This window comes from Ixodes scapularis, unplaced genomic scaffold, assembly GCF_016920785.2.
Source record: "Ixodes scapularis isolate PalLabHiFi unplaced genomic scaffold, ASM1692078v2 PGA_scaffold2__306_contigs__length_199485367, whole genome shotgun sequence".
NCBI classification, from domain to species: Eukaryota; Metazoa; Arthropoda; class Arachnida; order Ixodida; family Ixodidae; genus Ixodes; species Ixodes scapularis.
Window position 1 is genome coordinate 39646308 of NW_024609857.1, and position 26222 is coordinate 39672529.

Below are 26222 nucleotides of genomic sequence, written 5' to 3' on the forward strand. Positions count from 1 at the left end.
TATAAACATTAGCCAGTAAATATTACACAGTGCAAGTTGCGGACTACCTGCGGAGCAATTACAGATTCGTTGTATAGGAAGCTAGCAAAAAAAAAAGAAGAAATGTCGGCTATAAATGACGCGCACCACCTGAAACAGATCACTTCTCCCAACTCTGCGGTGGCAATCCACCGCTCCCCGTCGCACATCACAGGAACTGGCGTTTCGTGTGAACTTCCCCGTGGACGACGCCTCCTTCCCTGCTGCTACACTCGCTTAAACCGCGCTGCGGTTTCCATTAGACCCAGCCGGTCGGCCCCTGTTATCAATTACACGCAGTGATGAGAAGGAGGGTCAAGGCGTGGCGCACCCCGCAGTTAAGAAGCGTACGCCCGAGGCCCCGAAAGCCCGCGCAGGTCGCCAAATGGCGCCCAATGTGGGGCCAGGGGAGGCCGAGCAACTGGCTGCTCGTTGGGGCGTGTTTCCTGCGTCTGTGCCTCGCCGCTGCGAGCACACTCGCCCGTAGTTAGTTCGCCGGCGGATCTAGACTAAATGGAATTCTATTCTCTGACTGTGTTTGGGGGAGGGAGGGTTAGCGTTCTCGGAACGATGGAGGAGAAAGGCGTCGTCGCGCCGTCCATGTTTGTCTAATCCCTCCCGATTGCGCGGCACTGGTCTCCCCGATGGGGCGTTTTGCTTTTCTTTCCCCCTCTTCTCCGCGTCGAAGCTACCTGTCAACCGCAGCCCGGCGTTTCCCCGGTGGCTTTCGCTGTTGTTTTTGCTTCTCCTTCTGGCTGCCTCGCCTTGTATGCACGGAGTGCTCGGCGGAGCTCACCGCCGCTACCGAAATGCGTTTTCCGTTCGCTCGGTTGCTTGGAACCGCTGTTCGTGTGCACCTAATTTGGGCAGTGCGCGCGCGCGCGGGAGGAGATGAGAGTCAGCGGGGCGCTGGGTCGTCCTTCTTTTCATCTGCGACGGCTTTTGTTGGCGATCCTGGATGGCGCGGCGTGTTGGCATAGCTGCGTTTCTGCCTCTATTCTGTTGTTGTGGTTGTTGTCGTGGGTAAGTGTGTGCTGCTCGAAATTGAGTGGGTGTTCCCGTGGTTTTCCTCGGCTCTGTTTGGCGGTCTTGGTAGAATCTTTGTGTGCCTGATTTGAGTTGGGATGTTGACGCGTTCGTTCGACGTTCTTTGTCTTAGTCGACACAAATGTTTGTGCGTGTGTTTGCGCGCGCGCGTTATATCGTGTTTTGCGAAGCGGAGACTGATCCTTTCTGGGAGCTGCAATGCAGGTGTGTGCTGTAGACGTATTCGATAAACAGAAGCGCCGAGGTTTCTTAGTTATGGGTGTGCGCTGATGTTGACTACCTCGCAAAAGCAGAATCGTACGTTTTTGTCTTCTTCTTTTTGTTGGTGTTTATGCTTGAATGCTGCAGATTTTAACTTGAAATGGTGTGTGAGGTCATCCAACTTTTGAAATCCTACGAACGCTTTGCCTGCTGAGGCTAGCAAAGGTGAAGCGGTGAGTCGATGCAGTACTTCTTTACGATCTTCCAATATATACCTTATATTTATGGCCGAAATTATTTTCTTTCCTGAGTACAAAAAGTTGTTTGACTCATGCTGCTTTTATTGTGTTCGTTTTTGGTTTCAGTCCCAACCTGCCGGGAGTTTGTGAGGATGCTCGCTCTATTTCCTAAAAAGAAAAATAAATAATTGTGGATTCGTGGGACGCTTGTGTAGCGGCGCAGGGAGTACTCCTCTCACTTTTTCCACCAAGCTCTCTACAGGTGTGACTTTGTTCACTACGCGCTCAGCAAGTGTTTGTGTCGATTCCACAGGAACAATCTTGTATGCAATCTCGTCTTGTATAGACCTGCACTTATATTTTATTTTATTGTTTTAATATTTGATGTGGACTACGGAGCAGTTAAAAGTCGAAACAAGTGGGCAGGCGCAGCTTGAAATAGAACGCCTGGCCCCTGCTAAAATTGAGGTAAACAATCGATTACGCATATACATATAAAACACCCAAAACGCGTCTGGTGATTTCCATACTCCTACTCCCGTCTAACGATGCGTAATTTTACCCTTCATGTAACTTCAACCAGTAAGAAAATTTGCCGCACGATTGCGTATCACCCCCATGTTTGAAATTTTCTTCTCCAAACATTATGCTTTGCCATTGGCCCCTATATATTAATTAAAATGGATAATTGGTCTAGTTACAATACATATTAAAGAAAATACAAAAAAAAAAGATCAAGTGGAAGAGCACAGGACACGGCGTAAATTTTAACTGAACTTTGAATCCAGATGAGGCACATACCTTAAAACGCAAAAATGGTCTTGCACGCCGCTTTTTTCTCATGGAGCATTCCCTTGGTCGTTTAGAAGCGCGCCGGGATCAGTAGACCAGATCCGAGATGGAGCACGCGATCCGAATGGAGTCGCTCCGCCTCCGGATCCACCATGGAACATGAACAGCCCTCCGGGATCTGCGGATGCCTGCGCGTCGTTCACTTTCCCCGGAAATCCTTTTCCCGCGGTCCCGGATCTCGAAGCACGTGTTTTCACAATCGCGGCGCTAACAGCAGATGTGCAACGCACGAGCGAAGTTAATCATGATGGGAAAGATGCGTATCGATAAGCGATCTGCATCTGCAGGTCGGAATACCAGTGAACGGCGTCCAAGTACGTCTCGATTTTCGGCCTGTCTGCGGAGGTTCGGCTGGACATACAAGCAATCCTCGTCGTCGCTGCTACTCGAGCCAATGCTGGAGGAGCTGCTCGAGCAACTTGACGACGAACTGTCATCAAGCAGCAGCAAAGCGGGCGGCACCTCGCGAGCGGCCATTACGAATTTTTCTGAGGAGAGATGCCGCGTGAGAAAGGGTGTCACGTATGCTTGCCGAGGGCTGGCCTGGCTGGCTTTCGGTTGAATCCACCGAAATCGGCGGACTGCGTTTCCCCGGCTCCGGATCGAGGTCCGAGGTGGGATGTGATCTAAAACGACGAGTGGAACACGTCCGTCTCGATCCCAATCGCCCATTGAAATAGGGGCGCTCCTGAGTCGATCCCGGTGTGCTACAAGACGACCACTGGAATTCGCCATTAAACAAGCAGCGTGATCGGTTTATTCATATATATAAGCGTTTATTTTTTATTTATTTTTTGGCCAGTTTGGAGCAGTTGGGGTTCCTTCTCACTTTTCCAGCAATTAGGAGGCCGGAACGCTCCAACAACGCGAAGAGAGCTCCATTGTGTTTGGTCAGAAAAGGAGGCGGAGAGGCATGTCTCTCCGCCGCTTTCGTTTGTTCGGATGCCAGTCCTTGTTTCTATCTGTGCCGTTCACTGGCTGCTCAGATTTACAGCCTTCCCCGTCGAATGATGGGTCTCCGCTGCTGGGGACCCAGAGGGAGGCGAGGAGGCTCCCGCGAGAAAGAGAGAGGGACGACGAGGCAATTAGCGATCACTAATATTTATGGCCCTGTGGAATGCAGACTCGCTCAGCGCTCTAGTGTTCCCGGAGCAACGAAAACGGGTCTCTCCAGCGAATGGTGCCGCTCGTCCGTCCGTCTGTTTGTTTTTATCTCTTTACCATCGTTTTGCTTGGTATTTGTGCACCTACTTATTTCGAAACACTGCAACATTTTGCAAGGTCCCAGCAGGTCCGGTGCACAAACTTAATTTTCATGCCAAACGGAAATATTAGCTAAGGTGACCCTTGCATGCGAAACATATATTTCGAGTGATCAGTGTCGAATATGCACTTTAAGCGGTACTCGTGCACAAATTTAGAGAAGCTAGTATTATTAGAACGTAACACGTACTAACGCACCATAAAACGTAAGTACCAGTAAATTGACAGTATTTGACGAAGCAGATACCGCAAAGGCAAACTCCTGCGCGGGGAAGATGCATTCTTAGATAAGTTGCTGACATTGTCCAATAGGTGGTGTGGCGTGGGCGTTTAATGGTGACACTGACTAGATGGCGCACGTCGCCGTCCGATTCAAAGGGTTCAGCCGCATCCATCAATTTATCCATTCATTCATCCATTCACGTGAACCTTAGCTCATTTGCACCGTTGAGGAGCAGCGAGCAGTCATCAGATTCGCGTGGTCAAATTCAAAGACCGCTGCTACAGCAGTGCCTAGATTAGCGAGTGAAGCGTATGCAAATTAGTCCACGCAATTACAAATGACCGAATCAATCCCTGTTCACTGATCAGCAACAGTCCTGTCGTCCCAGCACAACCGGTGCGTAGCTGACCACAGATTGCCATGGGGAGCAATCCGGGATCACCTCCAAATCAATTATGCCTCTCTCTTGCAGAAAACAAAAAGGCAGATGGGTCCGTTTCGACAAAGCGCGCCTGTCTCGGCGGCGGCTTAAAAAACAAAAACAAAAATTATATATTTATATACACTCTCTCGAAATCCCCGAGGTGGCAGTAAGTGCGACGCTGAATGGAAGAACGAATGGTTGAAGGAGGAGTACACCATAGTCCATCCGTCACACGTCACACCCAACTTCATCGTTACACATCCGCCCCCTCTTCACCATCTGCCGTTTGGAAAAAGAAAAGCGTCATGGCACAGATCTATACTTTTACATAACGCCCAAGTGCCAGAACGGAGCATGACAGCTTTCAACTAGCCGACGTGGGCCCAACCTTTGACTAAACACGCGAGCACGCGCTCGGCAGTACAAAACGTTTCGCACGCGCGCGTGCGACCAGGGCGCTTTGGGACAAAGGAGAAAAAAAGCCCAGGAGACGGCTTCACTTTGATGAAGCTGCCACCCGCCCCGCGCTTGCCGCCGCCACTCTCGTCGACCCCTCGTCGTGAGTAATCACGCCGTACGTGGAAAGCGACCGACGCGTGCGCCGTGGCCATTAGCTGGGCACACGGACGGGACAAAACCAGACTTGTGCCCGTTACTTGTAAAAAGTAATTAATTACAATTACAATTACTTGGCCATCAAAGTAACGGATTACCGTTACAAATTACTGGCTTTAAAATGTAATCGATTAATTACTTCGTTACTTTACTCGATTACTTTTCAATTACTTTATGAAATACATGCAAAAACGCGATTTTTCACTTATTATCCATGTATGCGGTAATAAGGTAACTTATTAGCTATACGTAGACAAATATTACTAGCAGCAAATAATGTAAGAAGTCGTTTAAGTTTTGTGTTTAGTATTTATTGCACATCAAGAGCAGTTGGAGTTGGAAGTTGAGGTCGTTCATCTTGCCTCTCTTTCGGGAGAAAGAGGAAAAATGAACGGCCCTGAACAACCTGATTGGACTGCACGAGCGCGCGTGCTTGGCAGTGACACTGAAAGCCCGGAGCTCGCTTTTATAGCTTCTGCTACGCTCACACTTAAAGTGGAAACCGAGTATGGTACGTTTTAGAAGATCAAATATTTTTTCCAAATCGCACACCCATATCGCTCATGTCACAATGGTATGTGTGGAAGGAGCATTATGAGCTGCCGATATGCGAAAATACAATTTGCGTAAACTCCATCAGCAACTCGCCGAGGCTCCCCTGGGGCCTGAGCTCAAATAAATATCAATATATTTATAAACTGTTCGAAACGTGCTTTACGCCATACGTCAGCGGATACACTTGGGCTGAAAAAAATAACCAAAGGCAATGTTGCGAGTGTAAATTTGGGATGCAAACGCAACATTACGAACTACACAAAAATCTTATTTCCTAAATCACTGGTTTCCACAAAAAAAAAAAAATTAAAACCGCTTACCTTTGCGTGTTTCAGTCGGTTCGAATTCGTGGACTTCGCAGATGAAAGAAGCTTTCTTTCGGGGAGGCAGAGTAGGCACTGAAACTCTAAATTCACAGTTCCCTTGGTTCCTTTCAGTTCATAATGTGGCGTTGTCGTCACATTATGCGTTGTCGTCACATCATGTCTCTCGCACTGTCGCCATGACCCTCCAAAGAGGGCCATGGCGACAGTGCAAGAGACATGCTGAATGCTCACTGCTGGGGCATCTCGCGTATGTTTAGCTGTGGATCAGCGTGCTAGAGGCGGGACCTCAGTAGAAAATATTTAACAGCAGAAAAAAGCAATTCATATAGATAAAACATTCCTACATAAGTAGGAAGAGAAAAAGAGAGTTTAGAGAAAGACAGGATTTGACAAGGGCTACACCCTACTAAGACGACGAAAACGCGAGGTTCTTGCAAAAAAACAACAACAAAACAACAACAACAACAAAGCTAAGCAAGATAAACAGAAAAAATTCGCAGAAAACTCATCAGCGGATGTGGTGACTATTGTGAGTATCGTTCTCCAAGACGGCACTAGGTTCGCTTGTAGGCTGAGCTATAGGGCTTTGGTGTTTGTCTCTACTTGACCAGAAAGCTGGAAAACTAGAGTCTCCAACACGGGAAGGAAACGACATGCTTTTTTTATTTTGCCGTGTAACAAGAAAATATAAGAAAAATGTCACGTAAAAACATCAGAAGGCACTGGAGTTCTAAAATCGTCCTTGGAACTGGACGGCATCTGGCCTTTTGTCCCGTAAAGCCCCGTACTTGGAACTCACGGCGACTTCGACTCCTCCCCCGCACAAAACGCAAACAAGCAAAAATAGTAGGGGAAGCTGACTCCCCACCGTCCCCCGTGCAGACGAAGTTGTAGTGGCTAGTGTTTTTATTTAAAGAAAAAGACGCGAAGGAAAGCTATTAGTTGAACTTCGAGCTTATTCACAGGGTGTTGCTTATGTCTTTACTCACGTCCCAACGCTTCTAAAATCGGAGCGCGGACAGGCACTGGATCGCACAAACTTCCCGATAATGATCTTAGCAAAAAGAAACAGCAGACGCAGCAGACCCACCCCACAATTCCAGTTTGGGAGATCCCTGTCATGTGACATTTTTATGGGCCATTACTCTTCTATTCTTCTTTCGCCCCACTCCGAATCAAGTGCCCAAGGCTCAGAAGGGGCTTGTCTTTTTGAAAAAAGCGACCGAAACGCGACGTTTTTGCATCGTGTAAGCGACCCTTCGGTTGTCTTAAGAAACATCTTTAGCTGTGTGAAAACTTCCGTTTTCTTTCTTTGTCTACTTTCGTCGGGGCCCTCCTGTTGTTATCGTGCTAAGGGGATAGCAGAGTCAACTCCCCCCTCTGTTTACCTCGTTCCACCTTCTTTCTTTCTTTACCGAGATCCCGTCACAAGCTTTTGGGTTCAGTCTATCTGCCCCCCACCCCTCCTCCTCTTTCCGCCCCAACTCGGTGGCGCTACTCAAAAATCATATTGTTACAATTATGATTCAAATATTAAAAAAAAAATCGAAATAACAAAAGAATGTAACGAGTAACTTGTGGTAATCCGTTACTAAAAAAGTAATGGGATTACGTTAGAAATTACATTTCTCGAAAAGTAACGGATTAATTACAAAATTACTCAAAAAGTAATTAATTACAAGTAATCCCGTTACTTGTAACGGATTACTTCCAAGTCTGGACAAAACCAGGCCTCCGCGGGAACTCGTTGCAAGCGTCGAGGCTACTCAAATAACCTAAACTTCGTAACTTGGGGTGATGCTATAATAACTGAAACTCGCTTACTTCTTTAGGGGCGAAGCTCCTTAGGGGCTAGCCATGTGCGTATGTCCGTCCGCCGTCGGGTGCACGTGCTCCTGCTCGTGAGCTCACGCGCTCACGTGCTCACGAGCACATGAGCACGTGCTTTCGTGCTCGTGTAGGGAAAAAAAAAAAAAAAAAAAAAACGCATCTCCACGTGTTGAATGATGTTGATTGGGGCGAAGCTCTGGTGGTGCTTGTCTGCGTAGACGCTGAGCCGCAGCATGCCGAGCCTTTCGTTCGTTTTCATCTATGTCATGCTGCGGTCAAATGCTCAAATGCGTATATAACCACGTTCCATACCACACATTCTCTTTCTGACGTGGATGAAAACGAACGAAAGGCTCGGCATGCTGCGGCTCACCGTCTACGCAGACAGCACACCACCAGAGCTTCGCCCCAATCAACATTATTCACCACGTGGAGATGCGGTTGTTGTTTTTCTTTTTTTTTTTTTCTGTGGCACTTTGCAAAGGTCGGTTCCCTGTCACAGCGGCTGCATGTCGCTGCGTTTAAAAACGCGGTGACGTGCACTCTCATATCTGAACCTATCACTGCGTTGAAATGTAGCGTGCATATTTTTTGTCTCTTTTTCACGTTTGTAATCAAAACAACAAATTCGCCGACAATACGCTATCCATAGCGTAGACTTTATGCAATATTAGGATGTTTTTGTAGACAGTTTCTCGGCCTGGGGCTGTACGCCGTGTGCAGTGGAGATACCGCAACTGCGCATGCGTGCCGCTAGCGTCGCCTGTGGAGTTCCGAACCTCGTAGAAAGTTGCGAAGAGCGTTGCGGGACGGTGGAAATAATATACGAAAACTCCGCTTACTTTTTTTCCCTTCTTTTTGCGGGGAACTGTAGTACTTAAAGTATGTACATTTTTAAGCGTGTAATTATACTCGGTACTTGATTGCATTTAGAATCAAACAGCTGTAACCTAAATGCTTTTGGGGGGACGTAATTTCCACAGCTACGGAGAAAACGCCACCCGACATGCACGCGCAGACGAGAAGCAACGGCGTCTGGTCCGTGCTGCTGCGCGGTCAGCGGGAAGAGCGACGGACAGAGGGGGCGTCCCTTGCCCGTCACCCCATCAAGGTCGCCGCTGGTAATTGCTCAGCCGTCTCTTTTCCTGCTGGCCGGCCTCTCTCCGCCGACGGTCCGTTTTCTGCCTGCCTGGCTTCTGCGTGACGTCTCCCGACTCGTTTGTGTGGTAACTCTTGCTTGCCGTCCCTTCTGTCTTCCGCCCCGTTTGTCAGCGTCCGCACGCTGTGTGTTTCTGCGGGCGGTCGCTAACGAAGTCCCTTTCTCGTCGCGTGCTTTCGCAGTCCCTGTTCCGGCGGCGGCAGCTTTGGCGCTTTGCGCTGCCGGCAGCGATAGAGATCCTCGATTTAAGAGAGGGAGCAACTCAAACCGCGGAAAGCGCTCGCAATTTAATCGACGCTGTTGACTCCTCCTCGCTGCTCGTAGTGCGAGCGCGGCCTATGAACCACGTGACCGCGATCGACAAGTTGCGTAAACTCTGCGATGTAGGCACACTTGGCATCGATTGCTCGCGTCGCGTCGCGTCGGGGTTGTGGGGGTACGCCCAATCAATGACGCGGCAGTCCGGGCGGCACTTTTCGCTCGTTTAGGCGATTGGGACAGGACGGCGGGAGAGGAAAAAAAACAGCGACTCGCCGAGTCCTCGTCCGCGCCCTTTCTCGTGGGTTGCTCGCTGTTTCTGCCTCGCCTGTCGCAAAATGCATCGGCTTCTTCGTTATGGTTTCCATTTCTGTGCCGTTGAACAGATTTCTTACTGGAAACTCCAACGCCAGACGCGTGGACGAAACAAAGCCGATACGTATCGAAGTTGTAAACCAGTGCAATTTGTAACTCTGGAAGTTTTTGTGGAAAGGGTCATCACACTTTCCAGCGTTTCAATTCGCACAGCTGCTGCATGTTTGCATTTCAAAGCAGGCTAGAGGTTCGTGTTTCGACAGCGTAAGGTCGCTCTGCCTTCGAGGTATGGCGACACTGGTTTACACTGTGGATGAGAAATTAATCCAGTGCAGTACTAATCTATGAGGGTCTAACTCGAAAGGGGCAGGAGGTGAGGATTGAGCCGAATATCCCAGGGCTATGCAGCGCACGCTTTCGCTCCGCGTGCCCCGAGCTGCGGTGCGTTAACTCACTCAGCCACCGACTCCCCCCTTTCTGCATTTCAACGAGGCCGACAAGTAACGGCAGTGTCTTCATATTGCCAGCAGACTTAAAACGAATAACCAAGCGCTTTTTTTTTTTTTTTTGCGTATGATTTTGTTTAACAGTGAATATATCGGTTTCTTGTGCGTGCATGTGCGTGTTTTCGCGACATATTGTCGAGACCATTCTTCGAGCTCTCAATAACAAAAAAAAAAAAAGAGTATAGCCTCGCTCCTTCCCCCAAAATAAAACAAAAACGAAACGACATAGCCAGTTCCGGAGTGGGTATACGTTCGGGACGCTTACAATGTAACACGCGTCAACGAGGTGGAAAGCGGCCAAAATGTAGCGACGGTCATATAGGCAATCACTCTACTGTCCGCGCGAGCGATGCCTCCTTTCGTCAAGAGTACCATCATCCCGAACGAGACACGCTGTAGCCTCGGACGCCTCCGTAATGGAGTCTGGCCTTCGGGGACCAATAACGTCGGTTACCACACCGCCTGGGCCCTGGAGTGCTCTCTGGAGTTCTACCCCCCAATACCCCTCCGACTAAGAGCTTCCCCTTTCCTACGAGACAGGGACGAGTCTCGCCCTCACCAGAGGCAATAACGCTTCGCGAACGGCCTCCTACGACGCCCGCCAGCCCGATGCACACCTTGCGGTCCGTTCCTCACCAAAAGATGAACCGAAAGCGAGGCTAGAGCCCCGTTGAGGCAGTCACGTGGTGCCCATAACGTTGCGTCGCAGCCGCCTTGGACCGTGTGCGGTATTCGTGCAAACCCCCTGCTCCGTTTCATATTCCGAAGGAGCGCGCGGGACGCAACGAGTCCTCGAAGCCAATCCAATGCCGTATGACGGTCACGTGACCTTCGAGAGGGCGCAGAAACACGCGGGGCGTGTGGCCACGTGATATGTGGACAATGCTGTAGTGGCTGGGATAGCTCGTAGCGTTCATCGTGGTCAATAGTGAGGTCAAAGGGACTGATTCGATCTACTTTTTTAAGAGGTGGCCATGACGCAGCACTTTTGCGAGTGGGTTTATGAGCGCGCGTGCCTTGGCCTCGCTCCATCTAGAGGCTGATGAAACGCGAAATCTGCACGCTACGCCTGCAGATTTCGCGGACGGTCATCGCGCACCATCGAGAGGATGATGGGTCCCCGAGCGGTCCTCTCCATTGCCGTATATACTCTAGCCGTCTAGCGCTTCTTCGCTTGTTTATTGGGTTGCCTCCGGGAGAGGGAGGCACCGGAAGCGGAAGTGACGCGGGGAGAGGAAGCAGCCAGGTTTCCGCTTGGTCCGCAGGAAATGGATCGCTCCGTGCTTCGCTATTATGCATCGTCGGTGGTGAGGTGCTGCGGTCGCCGCGTCGGGATTGCATCGCCTCATCGGATGTTCGCGACTTTTTTTTTTATCTTTTAGACGTGAATGTTCTTTTTCGGGTTTTGTTTTGGTGCGCAGGCGTGAGTTTTGCCGTCCTGGGTCGATTTTCGTTGCTGCGGTTTCTCGCTGGCAAGCCCCGATGTGTTTGCGTATATCCCGCGCGAAAATGTCGATGGCAGAGTCGAGAGCTTTCGTCCACAGTCGTTCTCGAGTTTCGGATGGGCTGTTTGCGCGCGGTGACGGTGGAACTGTCATTCCGTGCGCTTGGTATTTATTTTAGGGAATATCTTTCTCGATTTTTGTCTTTAGTTTACGCTTGACGCTGGATTCCCTTCCGCATCAAATCGGACTGTAGATTGCATCTAGAGCAGCCGAATAGTCTTTAAACAGATGCCTCTCTTTATTCGATCGATACACGGAAATCTGCACGTCGTAAACATACTTATTTACACCACCATTAGGAGTCTGCCATTCATATTCAGCTCGTAACGATGGCGTTATTTTAAGATGATACTCAATATGCCATAAGGATTTTTAAGCGGTGATAGAGTGCAGGCGAGCTGGTAATTAATCGACATCTTGTAAACCCCGAGATGGGGAACGATAAAAAAACGAACGAACACAACAAAATCTGAAGGTTTCACAAATTTAGACGCAATGCACACCACAGGATTGGGAAGTCCATTTTATCGCTGCGAAAAAAGGAAAAAAAGAAAGAAAAAAGGACATGGGTTACGTTATTGAATAAGACGTGATCCTCCAACGACGGCATTGGTGAGTAGCAGAGATGCATAAAAAATCGTACAACAAGCAACCCGTGCCACGGGAATATGACCTCAGGACAATATAGTGTCACATGTGGTTCTGCCACGCTCCTCGCACTCCGCCGCACAACTCCCCAAACCCTCCCTTTCTCTCCTCCTCGTTTCTACTAAAAATGACCTCGAAATCAATTACCTCTTCCAATTACCCCGATTCGCCAACGCGCCAGGCATTTGCATCAGGCGCGATCAACACCGGACACCCAAACCGTCCGCTGATAACAGCGCCATTCCCGACAGAACACGGGAGTGGAAGGGCTTCGAAAGGACGGGCGATATCGCGTTGCCGTCTGCTTCGGATCTGCGCCTCCTCCAATCAGCGGAGGGCAATCAGTGCAGGCCGTTGTCCGACCCGTCTCCAAAGGCGGGCTGTTTGTGCGCAGATTGGGCCGCTGTCCGGAAGAGTGATTAGGGCTGTGGCTTATAGGCGGGTCGCATCCCGACTGGTACAACGCCGTGAGGGGAGCGCTTTCGGGATTAGCATGGGCCTAATCTGGCTCTGCATCGCCGATGAACGGCCCTCTTGTCCGCACGCTTTATCGTATCTTTTTTTTTCCCTCTAGCTACCGGTACTTGGGAACGGAACAGGCCCGCAACTCTGCTTGAGACGAGATGGTTGAAGCAAATTGCGTGAGAACCGACGCGTTTCGAGACGCTCACGCCTGGAATATTGTTGGTGTTATAAGTTAGCAAAAAGGTAAACTAGTCTCGATTATTCTGATAAACTCGGGGAGCACAGAATGTGTCGCGCGTGCATCGCGCGTGGCTGGTTGCGGGGAGCTCTGGCCGGTTTCGGACGCGTTGCACACACGACACAACAGTGTACTCTTCGGGTTTATCAGAATTATCGAAACGGGTAACCTTTTTTGAAGGTGGGGTTTTCGTGCGTTTTACTGATTCCCAAGGTCTGTAGTGCCTTGAGGTCTTAGTGCTCGTGGATTGCAACGAACCCCTCGTGGTAACTGAAGTAATGGCGCGGGAGGAGGAGGGGGAGGTTTTTTCGCGTCCCCTATTCTATCGGCTGCTTTGCGAAGCCGTTCGTGACATCGCAGAGCGCGAGTCATATAAGCTTAGTCCAGCCTCTTGTGCTCGCTTTCACTTCCTCCTTGTGGCGGCCAGCAAACATTTCGGCCTGCAGATCGCACGGTCGGGGTTTCGATTCCTACTCAACCACTAAGAAAGTGTTTCTTGTTGGGAATTGTTATTCCTAGTTACGGTTACGTATGATGAGATATGACTAACTATGACTTCTACGTGCTTCTATATGCTTTCTATGGGATGTGGATGCGTAAAGTTGAAAATACCTTGCGTAAGCGCATTTTTCGTCACGCTCTAGCGTAACGCTTTTGGCATGAAATGCAGCGCGTAACACATTCTGTCTAAACACACTTATTGGGGACTTCAACTTTATTATGAGCCCAAGCTATTAAATAATTACTTTGTTAGTTCTTGGCTTCGATAATTTAATTCCGTCTTGGAACATCCATCCTGCAAGGGTAGTTTGGTAGCATTACTTGTGTAGGCTTTGACGAGACAGGTTCCCAGTAAACACCGGCGCTTTTGTTGACGGTTCTAGGCACGCTCAACTAGAGAACGGGATGGTCTCTGTGCTCCAATGAAGATATCAAAACCGGCGTGGATCGTCATGAAATAAACAAATTTGAAAAAAAAAAAAAAAAACTGTCGCAGAGCGAAGACAGCCGCCTACGCGCTAAAACAACCATGTCTGTGTACTAAATGATCCAGTAAATCTGCGGTAAACAAACCCGGTGTTTGCAGTAGGCCTACACAACTCGCTTCTATAGGGATGTCTTCGCCAACCTGACGACTACTGGTTTCAAGTCTACTAGGTTTGACTATATCGAACTTTGAATGCGAGGTTTGGAAGAAGTTTAACAGAAGTTCGACCGAAGTTCAGCTGCTACGCGCATGCGCGGAGATTCAAAACAGGTTGACACTCCGCTTAGCGGAGAAAGGTTGCAATATTTGTTTGGTATATTTTTTTCTTTAAGACCTGAACGAGATTGTTAACAACTTATATGTTAGTTGTTTCTTTTTTGTTTTTGTAAACGTTGGGTATTATGTTAGTGATTGAAGTGTGGCGCCAATTCTGCCAAATTGGGCCATCAACGAATGTCAATGCTACATCATGCACGAAAGCGCCATTTTTCCTAAGAATTGCTTCACACCTGCGCCAAGGAGGGCTTGAATGAAGCAAAATATTAGAACTATTTCATTATTGGTCGGTCCTAATATTTAGAGATGGAGAAAGAAATGAAAATGGTACAAATATGTATTTCACAGGGTCTTTACCTAACGGATAGTTAGTTTCATCTTAAGTCAGAGCACAGTCGAAGGCTGAAACACATACAGTAACGGACAAATATACTAAAAGCGCAAGTCTACTCTCTAAAAAAAGCCCGTGCGTCTGCTTTCCCGCACAACACTCGGAGAGCCAATGACCGCAACTTACGGAGGCAGATCAGGGAATTGCGATGCTGAAACATCTGTTTAGACCAAAAAATGCAGTCTGAGTTGTGACATTAAGCATTGCAAGCGTGACGTTTTGCATAGCTTAATGTCACAACTCAGACCGCGTTTTTTGGTCTAAACAGATGTTTCGGCATCGTCATTCGCTGAGCTGCCTCCGTAAGTTAAGGTGATTGGCTCTCCGAGTGTTGTGTGGGAAAGCAGACGCACGGGCATTTTTTAGAGTGTAGGGGTATGCTCAGCTCTTGCTTGGTTTAGCCGTTGAAAGGGCGTATACAAATAAATGACGAATGTCATGATACCGCGCTTTTGACGTTGCTCGATTGGTCTCATTGACTCGTAGCGCCACCAGCGCTTTCACTTAAAATTAAATTAACTGTAGGTAGGGTTTTTCAACCGCGGCGGCCCCGTCATCGTCTCAATTTCCAGACGATGTCGGTAATGTCAGGAGCTTAAAGTAGCGAGATAAATTTGCAGAATAGTGGGATGGCGGCTAGTGTAACGAGACAAACCTAGGGTGTTTTACTCCTCATGATATCACCTGAACATCGTGTCTGCCAGACGCCTCTATGGCGTGGATAGAGTGTATGTGACACTGGCGCCGGTCGCATGAACCTCCACGGCCTCACGCCTGCGCGCGCGCGTCGAGCTTCCCCACTTTGCACTGGAGAGCTAGGAGCAGCGGCCGACACGGGGGAGCGCATCCATTAGTTAGCGGTAGCTTGGTTTGGAAATTATGCACAGTACTATTACGAATCGACATTCTTTGGTCTTTTACTGTAGGTTGACCTCTAATTTTTAAAAATGTGTGCAAAAGTGTTTTCTATTTGGATAAGTACGGTGGTCAAAGTGCGCGGGAACGTGCGGCAGGCAATCGAAAAGCCATCGAACTTCGACTCAACAACACTGGTTCGAGCGCCACTAAAGCGCTGTGCCACTTTTAAAGCGCCCCTCAAATGTAGAATTTCATCATATTTATGGGTGGTTGTTTTTTTCAGTTTGTGATATTGGAATCTTGAGTTCGGGGTTCATAAAGCTTGGGGGACGCATTCTTATTGATAGATATTTTAGCATATTTGCTGATCTTTTTTTTTTCCGTGTTTTACAGGAATTATATTTACAGGTTCAATTAACTACTGAGTGTAAAAGGGGGAAGAAGGAGAGAGGCTTTATCTCAGCTGAAGTGTTTAGGTATGCTCGATTTTCAAGTATTTTCTTTTAAATACCCGTTGTAAATGGAACACACTCTGACCTCAGGCTTATTTATAAAAAAAGGCTGTGGGTTCCTTTTTCCGTACCATCTATTCTTACTACAAAAGCTAGTAATTAACATGCTTCAGTATCAAGGAGTAACTCTTAATTATTTATCATATATGAACTCATTTAGCGATGCAATCACATTGTCATTTAACAGATGCTGGCATCTGCTCCAAAAGCGTCAGTGACTGCTCCAAACCAGACTTGTGCCCGTTACCTGAAGAATGTAATGAATCACAGTTACAAATTACCGAGCCTCAAATGTAATGAATTAGCGTTACAAATTACTTCACTCGTTACGTTACTAATTCATGGGTTCTGCAGCGCGAGATTTCGCTCCACGTGCTCCGAGCTGGTGTGCGCTAGCTCACTCGGCCACCAATCCCCCCCTTTTCTCGTACACTTCTCGAGAAAATAACAAAAACTATTTTGATGTTTTCAAAAAAAATTTTGCAGTTCATTTTTTATACGCCCGCATTATGGTAGTCCTTGTAAAAATAAAATAGTGTATTTACCAGAAAGAACATACACACACTCCGTTCGCCTGTAAGCTGACGAGGCAGCGAAAGCTGCAACCACACCCGCCATCCCACTAACTTACGACGACCGGAAATTATCCCTAGAATTCTTCAGACAAAGCTAGCGCATGCTCAGTAGCCGCGTCTACCTCCGCTTACAGATCAAGAAGACGACGCCCACTCGGCGTTGTCATTTTGATTTTTGTTTTTCGCATATATGCCTTGCACGGCTTTCAGTGGTTCTAGTGACCGTTCATACAAAATCGTGTTTTCCTTTCGGTTATTCTCCTCTTCACGATGTTTTCTATTTTGTTGAGCTTACTATATTTACGGTGCTGGATTGCCTAGTCATATTGCTCCACTTTCTGTAGCATGTTCATATTTTTAAGAAAGTAGCGAGTAAGTAAAGTAATCCGTTACCGATATTTTGTAACAAAATTGCGTGACAAATTACTGCCGCAAAAAGTAACGTGGCAATTACAAAATTATGTTAAAAGTAACGGATTACAAGTAATCCGTTACTTATCACGGATTACTTCTCAAGTCTGCTCCAAGTCCAAACCAATATTTTGCCTGCTACAAAGCCCGCTACAAAAAGGTTCATTGTCGCTTTTATGACTACTAGTTAGCAATCCTTAACATTTGCAAGAAATTACAGCTGAAATAATGTCTTGGTTTTAATATCTTGGTTTTTTTGGTGCTAACTCGGGCAGCACTCTTCAAAGAGACGAACTTAATCGGAGTTTGCTAAACGTTCGAATGTTCACTGATTCAGTCAAACCTTGGGGCTCAACGAAATATGGCAGGACCCTTACTCACTTAATGCAATTATCCCTTCAGTTGGAAAATAATAGGCCGGTCCTTCCCACGACGGACCTGCGCACTCGCCCGCAATTTCTGCTGGATTGCGCATGCGTCGTTATGGAAAGACAGGAACTCTACGGAAACGGTCGGTGGGTGGCGCCCCCTTGCACCGTCGTCCGCGGGGCGCCGTTGTCGGTCGAGCACGCCGAGGCCGGACTCGCTCCAGCAACGACGCCGAGCCAGGCGTGAAACCGTCGCGAGGTTCGACGAACTCTGCCGCGCTTTTGTTTCACGTCGTCCCGCCACAGTCTCCGGGTCGCTTCTTCTCATCGTCCCCGTGCGTGGGCGGACCGAATGCGCTCGGCTGCCTTTACTAGGCTGTGCTCCGCAAGCACGTGTACGATTGAAAAACGGCCGGATGATAGCAAGACGTGCATTCTGGTAGGCGTCAAAAAAGTGCTCGGGGAAAAAGCACCGGCTATTGACGACGTGCGCGACCCCAAGCGTCCTTGTGGTTGGCTTTCCACTATCGTTCAAACTCTCCGACCGGGCAGTAAAGCTTGGTTCGACAGGTGACGCCATCCTATGCGGAAATTGCGCACCTCTGAGACGGATCGGGGTCGCAATCGAAAATTAAACCGGTTGCATCGCACGTGTGTAGCCCAACACTGCAAACAACGCAAGTGTCCACGCAAACGACAAAGCTCAGAATACGATCGGACCTGAAACGTGCGCGGAGCATGCGAGCACGCTTTGCTTGCTCATTGCGCTCCACACTTTTTTTTTTTTTTTTCGTATCTCTAGAAGTATTATTATTCGGTGGGATCCGTCCTTTGTTCTCAGTGATCGGCTTCCTGGGTGTTATGGTTTATTACGCTCGACTGTAATAAAAAGTCTTTACAAGCAGGCCAAAGCAAGATAGCACACATAGCTCATAGCAGGCAATAGATAATCGTAAAGAAATTACGAGACGCACATTTTCATAATAAGTTACACTTCATAATAATGAAGCGTATTCAATCGTAATTAACGAGATTTAGCGATCGACGTAGCCGGAATCGAATCTCGGACCACCCGCTGCAGACGCCTTTGCTTGGCGCCACGAGAAACAGGCAAACTGCATTGCGAGGAGTGATTAAAACGTTACGTTACTTATTTTGTAGCGCAAAAACAAGGGTTAGGTCAGTGGTGCGCCCGTAGCAGTCGAAGGCAGGGACTCAGTTCAGGCGTCATTATGCCAAAAGGCGTCCCTCTTTGTACATTTGGAACTGCACTACACGAGTCTGTTTGACCACATGCACGAGCATAATGGCGATCTCTCCATAGACCGCAAACCAAAGCGAGAGCGAACATTCATTTTACGTCAAACTCGGCAAATATGAAACAGACCTCTGGAATGTTTTAGGAGGCATATGTCAAAAAGAACTGAGGTGTTCGAGGTGTTTTGAGTGGCACTCGCGCCTCAAAAATGGCAGACCGTCACTGAACGTCGACGTTCGGGACGCGTGCAACGCATCCGGAACCATGCAAAGCTCCTCACAACCAAACATAACAAATAATAGGAACCTTTAGCAAACCGTTAGCGTGTTCCGCGTACCGCGTTACTGGAGCCTTCGAAGCATGCTTTTAAGCGCGCGCCCGGAGGGATACCTTAACCGCTGTGCGCGCACTTAAAAGCGTGCTTCAAAGGCTCCGGTAGTTCGTTACGCGGAACATGGTAACGGTTTGCTAAAAGTCCCTAATTATAATGCACGTATAAATGGGTGCATATTATAGGAAACATCCACGAATTTGTTAGAGTGCTCCCTAGCTATTCGTAACTCCAGCTTGCCGCTCGCCTTTTCGCGACCGAACTAAGAACCAGCGGAGCGGGGACGGCGGCGGAGACGGTTGTCGGGGCTGTCGGCCTTGAGGCTGCTGTTACCGCATGGTTCTGGTCGGCCTGTTCGTGTATCATGCCTGCAGTTTTAATGGGGGAAACAAAAAAAACGACTGCTTTAATGTAGGCATTGCTGTGTTCCACTTCGTAACTTCCTAAAATCCGCGTGCTCATTTTTTTTTTTTTTAACGCACGTCAACATTTGCGTTTTCTGTGACATGCTCCTGCCCTGACCGCTTTGTATTTGTAGCCAAATAAATTACTTTTACCACATTGACCAGCGTCAGTGAGTGGGTACTCTGGAAATCCCGGAGAATCTATCCCCGCCTTTTTCGCTATTTTGGAACGCGTTGGAGTCGCGAATTACGTCACCTTTTCAACGCAGAGGAAACGTTGCGTGTTTTAAGACGCGTTGCCGTGGGCTCCGCTCCAGTCCACCATCGCGACGCTCGGTTACGCGTGGAGCCGGCGCGAGGGCGTCGGACAATGAGCAAGCCTGGAGGTCGGCTAGACAACGGAGCTCTACAAGAAAAGTGTGGAAGCGTTTGCGGAAGTTGTCTTTCGGGAGCTGGCTGTTGACTCCCTGCGGAGCGCATCGGCGTCTGCGCGTTTCTCGTTACGCACTCGAGTATAGAGACGACTCTTCTCCGCTTCCGCGCCAGCGGTGATGAGCGAAGGAGCCTCCGGGCGAAAAACGCCGCACTGCTATCTTTGCGACCGCCCGCCGACGCTAGTTGTTGGCGTTCTCGAGGGAGCCGGAGCGAATTAGCTCCATTATAGGAGGTGAGCCTAGTTCGGCGACGTCGCTGGCTTTTTTTCTTTTCTTCCTGGGAAAGATGGGGCACGTCGTTAGTTCTCCCCAAGTGTTGCGTGAGATGCGAGCGCTGCGGCGTGGGAGGAACGGCAGGAGCACCAGCGCGGCTGGTCTTTCTTTCACCTGCCAAGTTCGCTCGGCTGGAGATGCTGGATGACTGAAGTTGGAACGTTGGCGTGTGTGTACTTTATTTTCCCTGTATTTAGAACTTTCTGGTTCTTTTTTTTTAAATTTTAAATGCGATGGCATTTCGAGGGCCACGACACCGTGAGATAGAGAGCGTCCGTCCGAAAGAGAGAGAAGGCTCGCGAAAGAAGAAATACTAACGTTGTTGTCACAGCCACCAGGGGCCGGATGGTCATCATTAATTGCTTCCGCCCGTCGCGGCTCGATAGCTATATTTGACGGGGAAATGTTCCCGGTAATTTTAGCGGGAACACTCGAATTGGAGTATAGTGTTGCGTCGCGTAACTTGGTAATGACGTGACGTCACAATCCCGTTACCACGACACTTGACTTTGGCGTCATATGACACTGCGTCACGTGACGGCGATGTCATGTGACACAGCGTGAAGTGATTTTACATGACGCTGTTAGGTGACATGAATGGGCGCCCTGGGCGGAAAAGTCTGGCTTAGGAGGGGCAAGCAGAGGATCCCCAATGCTATAGCATAACATTTCCTTTGGCAGTGTCTGGGGCACGTGGTCTGGGGTAAGTGCGTAGTCCTTCGATTGTTTGTGAGGTCTGTTCCGGCTTGCTAGTACAACCAGCGTCTCAGCCGATGCTGGATTAAAAAAAAACACTGCAAAGGCTGGGGCGCGCGAGCGTCTTGAGACGCGGTTTGAGTCCCGCCCAGCGCGTGCGCTGACTTTGTCGGTGCTTTCTTTCTCTCAATCTGAGCTAAAAGGCTGTCTTTAGCGAGCCGGCCCAGGTGTGTCGTGTCTACTTTCCTTTTGCTAAAGCTTTGTCTCCTTATGACTGGTCTAGCTGAATAGTACAGTTCCGGCTAGAAACCATTCAGAAAAGCAAAAGGAAAGAGAAGCTGCCGCTTAAATATCATGTCTGTCGTCTTAGATTGTGATCACAGCGCCAGCGGGCATTCACCTTCTTTTTCCGTATCTCAACATGGCCACCTTCCAAACCAACTTTTGCGCCATTTCCGTTTGGTTACCGCGTGTCGTATTGTAGAAGTCTCCAATTTTGTCCAAAGGACGAACCACCAGATAGGTAATAAACGCACCAGTAATTGTGACACGAGCTCCTAAAATCTGTATTGTTTTCCACTATGCGGAAAGCAAGTCGTCTGCGTCTTGCGCAGGAGCTGCGGTGACGTCAGAACGGCGCCGAGTTCTGATTGGCTTTGATTGAAATTATAGTGGGTAAGCCTCAATGTTAGATGCGGTCTACCCACTATTTTTTGTTCTCAATCGGTCAATAAGCGCTTGGCGTTACATCATCGCAATCCCTGCGCAAGAAGCAGAAGAACTTGGACTCCGCATATAGTAAAGAAAGAAAACAAGACTGCTATATTGAATTTCAGATTGCAACTTGAAGGGGAGAAAGGAGGATGGTTGTCACCTTCTTGTTAGCACCTCCGTGGGACCCTTTTTATTTAATAACTCGTCCGGCATCGTAAACGTTTACTAGGAGTTCTCCCTTCGGTTGACAAATTCATCACTTCGTGAGATTTTAGACTGGTGAAGTTGTGATTAAGCGCTCTTTCAAAATACACAAGTAAAAAAAAAAAAAAAAAACGCGTCCGTGTTTATATTTACAAATGATACTTAACTAAACTTTTTCAGATCCATCTTCTATCAACTTCGCAATTTTCTTGAGTCGCTCACATACCAACAAAATTTTTTAGATGTCGATTGTGCGTCAAACTGGCATGCAGCGGAACACTACAACGCGGCGGTATCATTTGCTTCCGAAAGTGTGTTGCGCGATCAACACACGCACATCGATCATCCTTTAGAATATTAAGTAAACCACACGCCGAGTGGGACGAAAGAAAACGATCAATAAAACAGACTAGCTTTGGATGACCGGAAAACTCTCTGAAAACGTAAACAAAAAGCGCACGGAGGACACGAGAGATATGCGCGCGGGGACGTCGGATAAGACACAAAAACTTTGAAATAAAAAAAAAAGGGAGGAGGGGGGGGGGGGGGGGGGGTGGCCTCGGGATTGCACGCGAGCAAATCGCTAGTCCGAATTCACTTTGCATGTTATTGCAGGTGCTGTTGCTCGACCGTGGAAGGCGGCGTCGTTCGCTCGGTAACCGCGGTGGACACCAGCACCAGGCTACGCACGTGAAATAATCGAGTTGGTCGTGCGCTCCGAGCCGATTTTCTATTCCCGCTCATGGCGGGTTCCGGCCCCAATATTAGCGTAACAACTTTTTTTTCTTCACTTTTTTTATGAACAGTTACCGCCACCTTGATTTGTGGCCCCTAGTGACGGGCACTGGGTTCGTTTGCTCGCTCGCACGCTAGATCTCTCGCTGGACACTGGTTTACTGCAGCCGCGCCGGAGTCATCGGGAATTGCTCGAGTGAAGAAAACCGCTGCCGACGCTGCGGGTCGAAGTCGCGTGTGCCTGGAACGCGGACAGCAATCTCGGTGGCCGCGACTTGAATGAATGGACAACCCGTTGTCGTGACGGGAGAGAAAGTGATCGCGTGCCTTCGCTAACACAAAATTTGTAAACTGAAAAACGAAACAAAAAAAAAACAAAAAAAATCGGTGCGGCGTAGATTTGTTACTGTAGTTTCACTACATGACAAACTAGAAGCGTTTGTTGACGTTTTCTTTTTCTTTTTGGATTTTGTCGCGTCAGATTTTTCCGGCGTACAGAGCGCGACTCGTATAACGTAAACGCGACATGGGGGGTTTTTGTTCGTCTTTTTTTATTTTACATCGACAGGATATTGGCAAGCACACATATTTTACGGTTTGTGTGTTAGTGCACCAAATGAGCACTTCCTGCGCCACACTGGTACTTTTCTATAACATTTTGATTCACAGCAAAAAAAAAAAAAAAGACTGGCAGAATTGTTGATGGTTTGTGTGCTCCGATACAGATCACACAAGCCATCGACGGTTTTGCCAGGTTTTTTTCTTTTGTGTTAAGTGCGTTTTGTAAAAGTTTTATTTCGTTGTTTATTAAACAGTTCGTTGTCACTCCTTCGATGCTGACGTCGGCAAAACACTTCACTGACAAACGTCGGCAAAACACTTCACTGACAAATTATCTGTTTGTTCCATTCAGTTCTGTTCCATTGCACATTGCATACTTTGAAAAAGGAGGCATTACGTGTTAACGCATTCATGCAGTTCATCGTAGCCATATATTCGACAGGAGACCTATCGCTGGTTTATTATTTGTGTCGACACGATGTGCCGTTAAATAGTCGTGAATAGCGAAAAGAGGACGATGAAGATCCGTGGGAAAAAGAAAAAGTTAATGAAAAAAGACAAAACAATAGACGACCGTTTATTCTTGGAATGCGCTTGCGCAACTCTTGATGTTGGAGCACCCATGAGTTGGTCGGACAGCGTTTAGTTGTACTATAACCAACCTGGACTTCGCGTAGAAAAACGGAGGAGCAAAAAAACTTGTTTATTTACTTATTAAGTTCAAATACCTTCAGGACCCGAGGACATTGCAGAGGAAAATGGGTTACAAACAGTGAAAGATAAAAAAAAATCCTAAGAATCTAAAAATACGTGTTTATGAAATGCTAAAATGTAGCACTGTTAAGCCATTGTTCAAAAGCGATGGAATCAGATATCGTTGCCAAAGACGCTGGAAGGTGGTTCCATAAAATCGTGGATTGGGGCATGAACAAGTTGTAATAAGTTGTAGTGTTACATGGAGGTATGCCTATCTTTTCTGTGGATGGTCGAGACGTGATGCTATGTAAAAAGGGGGTGTTAGTAACTTATCATGGCGAAAGAAGATTGTGATAGAAAATTTTGTAAAGCAGAAGTTAGTTCTCGATGTGATGCAAGGTTAGGAAGGTTCAAAGTTAATTTCATTGATGTTACGCTGGCAGTGCGGTGATAATTATTAAGAATGAAGGGAACAGATCTGTTCTGAATTGTTTCAACAACTGATATCAGTACGTTAGTACCTGGGTTCCAAATTGAAGAGGTATATTCCAGCTTAGAGCGTTTCGTAAAGACGCAACTTTAGAGATACGGGAACTGATTAAAAATTTCATTTAATGAATTCTAGCGTATAATTGACATTATTCGTTATGTACTTAATATGAATTTCCCAAGACAAATTAGGCGAGATATGGACGCCCAGGTATTCATAGAGTGATATTTGCTGTAGGGGAGTTTGATAAAGCCAGTAGGATGACACATTATCAGTTGTTCGGGAAAGCCTTATAAATTTGCACTTGTTAGTGTTAAGCTCCATATTACAGACGTTACACCATTCCGATATACGGTTAAGGTCAGATTGAAGGCAGGACACATCAGAATCATTAGTCACTTCACGATATAAAATACAGTCATCGGCAAACAAGCTAATTGAAGAGGAAACACACTAGGGTAAGTCGTTGATAAATATAAAAAAAAGTAGAGAGCCCAGTACAGATCCTTGCGGGACGCCGGACGTTAGACACTGAGGAGGCACATTCAGTCACAAATACAAATTGGGAGCAATTGGTTAAGAAATATGAATCCAAGAGAGCAATGAAGAATCATTGTTAAGTGAACTATGGAGTAGTGGGTTGTGCGACTCTTTATCAAATGCTTCGGCAATATCCAGGAATATACGATCAGCACGGGAACTACGATTAAAAATAAGGTGAAGGTCACTCATGAGTGAACGTTAGTAACTGCGTCTCACACGAAAAGAATTTACGGAAACCGCGTTACGCAGCTGGCAAGAGTTGTTTGATTCCAGGAATTTTACGAGTTGTCAATATATGATGTGCTCAAAAATTTTGCATGGGACACTTGTTAATGATATGGGACGATACTTTAGAGGACAATCTTGATCGCCAGTTTTGTGTAATGGCATGACCTTTCCAACCTTCCAGTCGTCGTGTAAACGTCATTGTTCAAGAGATTTCTGAAATATTTTAGCAAGTATTATAGAAAAATCTTCTTTGGTATTCTTCAGGAACTTAAAATTAATATCGTCGACCCCCGCTGATCAAGATAATTTTAGATTATTTATCACGCTAACAATGCCATTAACATCGATAAGAATTGGGCACATTGATAAAAATAACATTGCTGTAATGAAGGTAAAGCTGTTGAAAGATAGTTTGTAAACGGCGCGACGAACGTGGAATTCGAAGACAGATGCACAGGCACTAACAGGTACCGGATCTCTAGGACTAAATAAGGATATAGGAAGCTTTTCTTAATTAATAATTTCTTTATGAATTTATTTAGGGTCGTTCGTTAGTAGTTATTGTAAAATTACCCAAACCTAAGTATCCTCCGGATTCTTAATAGCAGTTTTCTAAGCATTGTAATTATTGTGGTAATCAGTCAAATTTCGAGGGGGATTTGTAAATTTCGCTACTTGAAATTTACTCCTGTTTTTGTTTTAAAACTGTAAAAAAATATGGCGCTATTCCATGGAGAATTGGAGAACACGGAGATATTTCGTAACGGTATATATATTTGTAAAATATGACACCTGGTTATTAAATAATTTCCAATTTTTATAAATGGAGCGTTCTAAACAATTGGGCAAAAAGCCAAGAAAGCTATAAAGTGCATTGTTGATTTCTTCAAAATTGCCTTAAGCAGAGTCACGTATCTTTGTAACAAACTTTGGTGAGTTTCTAATGCCGGTGTCCCAACAGAGCGACAGACAGAAACAAAAGACAGCGACAAGCCTCAAACCAGAGTCTTTCGCGATTTGAGAGGCTTTGAAAAATAAAGTAGGCTACGCTCAAACACCCGCATCATGCACGTGAGGGTATCTTTGGCAGACTTGCAATCGCTCGTGCTTACTTCAGGAGCACCGAACGACTAAACGCCTGCCAAAGATACCATCGCGAGCATGCTGCATGGGTTGGAGGCTTGTCGCTGTCTTTTGCTTCTGCCTGTCGCTCTAGTGGGACACGGGCATAACGGGGATATCGATAGAAAATTGTATTAAGGAATGATCACTGAGACCGTGCTTGTGGCTGAGAAAATTAAAGCAGCTGACGTTGTCGAAATTGGATCCAATATGTTGGCTGAGATTGGAGTGATTCTTGTGGGAACAGTGACTAACTGAACAAAATTAAAATCACTGCACAATTTATAAACTCAGCCGAGTAACGATAATAATCCCTGAAGAGGGGGAACAAGGGGGACAAACACAAGTCTCCAAACCGAACCAGGGACCTCTCCAAAAAATGGAGAGGTCCCTGGTTCGATACCAGGACCAGGAAGATTTTTCAGTCACTCACCAGCCACCTAGCAGTGTTTGGAGATTTGCGTCTG